Genomic DNA, 3,100 nt, shown 5'->3' on the forward strand with positions numbered 1-3,100 from the left:
GTGCATCTGATTAAAATCAAATTTTATGCCCAAATCAAAAGGGCATATGCATTAAAGAAACACAAAATCAAGCTTGTTGATTGAAATTAAGAGACCACCTACACTTTACCTTTCTAGTAATCAGCAGCTCTTTCTCCTGAACTCCATGTAACAGAGGTTACAAACAATACTGTGGGGCCCTTAAGTGTTCTACGAATGGGTTCTTCCAGGGTGTGGGGCTAGCTTGCAATATACTGATCTGTACTGTTGCCTTTCTTTTTCACATGAAAATTACTTTAAAACTCTTCGATTTCTAGACTGAAGAACTGAAGGATTTTCAGTTCTTCTAACCAGATCCCAAGAATCTGGAAGCACCCGGTTCAGACAGCAACCTCCGTAAGAGTTACGATTTGCTTACCATCCTAGGTATGCATAGAGGTGTGTACAGGAACCACCAGGCTGGCATTTGTGACAGCTGCTCTCCAGGCCAGCAAACACAACACTACATGACTAGGAGCTCGGCACTGATGACGTGCAGGACAAACAACAGGGTTGGTAAACAAATGTCCTTATGTAAGGCTCCGAAGAAGCCCCCGTCGCTACATGAATTCTCAAGTCAGTCACCCTCCAAATGCCAAGGGTCTGAACTGTTATCCTCAATTATTTTAAATCAGCATAGTAATCCTCACTTTCATAAAGAGGGTAAAATCGTTTTATCAGTATTCCTTTCCGAGTGACTCTTCCCATCTGCTTTATAATTTGGCTGGAATTTTGTGGTTAAAAATAAATTCAAGAAACTTTGGTCATGAGGCACCCCAAAGTTTGCTGAGGTGTGACATGAATCAGAGCCTCAGACACAAGGCTGAGTAATTCAGTGTCTACAGTAAATCTAACCGGAGAGGATGTAAACTTAAGGAAGCCAAAGACAAATGTTTACTGTAGAGCGTGAAGTCAGCTCAGCTCTAGCTAAGCGTGTATGTGCACATGCGCACTAGAGCTCGCGCCTGCGCACTAGAGCTCGCGCCTGCGCACTAGAGCTCGCGCCTGCGCACTAGAGCTCGCGCCTGCGCACTAGAGCTCGCGCCTGCGCACTAGAGCTCGCGCCTGCGCACTAGAGCTCGCGCCTGCGCACTAGAGCTCGCGCCTGCGCACTAGAGCTCGCGCCTGCGCACTAGAGCTCGCGCATGCGCACACGTGCACATCATTTGTCAAATTGGATCTCTTTCTGTCTTGTGTTCTAGGAAAAACTAAGACACCTGTGCTTGAATAACATGTGGCCTTCTTTACCTACCTCTCGTGAGTCCACTGAGCCCTCACATCCTATAGTATGTTTGTTTTCTCATGAACAAGACGGAATAAGAGCTACATTTTCGTAAATCACCAGAGCTTCAAAGCCTTCTCTCTCTCTTTTTTTCAAAGCCTTCTCTTAGTTCTTCCCTTTTTTACATTTCTCCCTCCCATTCTGCACTCACCCTCCTCCTCTTAGCCACTAGGAGGCGTGCTCTTACATTTCAAGGGAAGATCTCCTGCTTTAAGTTGTTTTGGGCCTTTTATCCTACAGGAAAAAAGTTTTAAAGATTTGTTATTTTTCTTTTTTTTTTTAATCTTATGTTTTTATTAAACATATTCTTTATTTACATTTCAAATGTTGTACCCTTTCCTGGTTCTCCTCTACCCCGAAGATCCCATAAGCCATCTCCCCTTTTCCAATCAACCCTCTCCCACTTCCCTGTCCTGGTATTCCTCTGCACTACAGCATCAAGTCTTTCCAGGACCTGAGTATTCTTCTTGCATGAACGTAAACGTACTCCGTGCATGCCTGATGCTCAAGGAGGCAGGGAAAGGACATCAGATCGCCTGAGACTGGAGTTATGATGGTACCTAGCTACTGTGTCTGTGCTGGGGACTGACTCGGGTCCTCTTCAGATGCCGCCTGCACACTTGATCACCCAGCCATCTTCCAACCTCTGCTTTGTATTTCTAAAGTAAGCCATCGAAGACTATCGTCTTTGATAGTTGGTTTGAAACAAGATGGGGGTTACTCCAGTAACTCCCTCCCCTGCATTGATTTTTCTGAAAGCTTGAGGTTGAAGCAGAAACCTGAGAGTTCTTTGGAAAGTCGGTTGGATGGTGTTTTTGCTGGGGCAAACACATGAAGGAACGTTTCATTAAAGTGGATACAGGTGAAAGGCTATGGCAGATTAACATTTCCCTGAAGCAGAGACACAGGAGAGAGGATGTTCTGTTAAAGCAATCATGTGAAAGGACACGTGATGGAGTCCTTGCTAACAACACGCCTATATCCGTCTGCCTTACATCAAGTAGTTAAACTGTATTTGTTGAGATGTCATTGAGAGGCAGCCACCAATTAACTTCTGGGGTTGTGCTGCAGTTTCTTGCAGCGTCTGAGGACTCAGGCTGATTGGATGCACATGTTGAAGCGAGAGCTGTGCGCTGAGGCAAGGCACGTGGAGGACACGTGATGTGAGGAGGGTATAACTAGGACTCCACGACAGTGACAGAGACAGAGCTTGGCTAGCTGTGCAGTGCTTGTAGGTCTCAAGTCCGAGTCTTCGCTGATCTTCATTTCCCGGAGGAAGGCATGGCTGGGAACCTGGTGTTGTTGCTGGTCCCTCCTGCCGCCTGGAGCCGAGGATGAGGACTGGTTGTGTCTCCTAGGTTGTGTCACCACTGATGCTGACCGACTCTACCAACCTGGACTGCTGGTGCACCCGTGAAGTGTTTGCCAGAGGGTCAAGCTGCCGCTGCCCGCTAACCTGTGAACTGAACTACCGATTTCCAGACAACACAGATGGGAGTTGCTCCAAAGAACCTTTCTAAACAGGTTCACTTTACTGCATCCTTTCTTTTCCACTACCTCTGGTGTCTGGGCTACAAGGGAGGCTAAAGCATTTACGAACCATCATTAAAAATTAAAGATTAAAAAAATTAAAGTTACAGAGGGCACAGGTGACCGGAAGAAGACTGTCATCTCACTCCCTTGAACCCCCCCATCAGTGCCCACAGCTAGTGGGTGAGTACAATTGTGGTTCAGAGTTACTGTCAACGCTCTGTCATCATGAACACACTGTCATAGTCTCATTGCCAAATCTCTTCTTCC

Source organism: Apodemus sylvaticus, chromosome 23 (genome assembly GCF_947179515.1).
Source record: "Apodemus sylvaticus chromosome 23, mApoSyl1.1, whole genome shotgun sequence".
NCBI lineage: Eukaryota > Metazoa > Chordata > Mammalia > Rodentia > Muridae > Apodemus > Apodemus sylvaticus.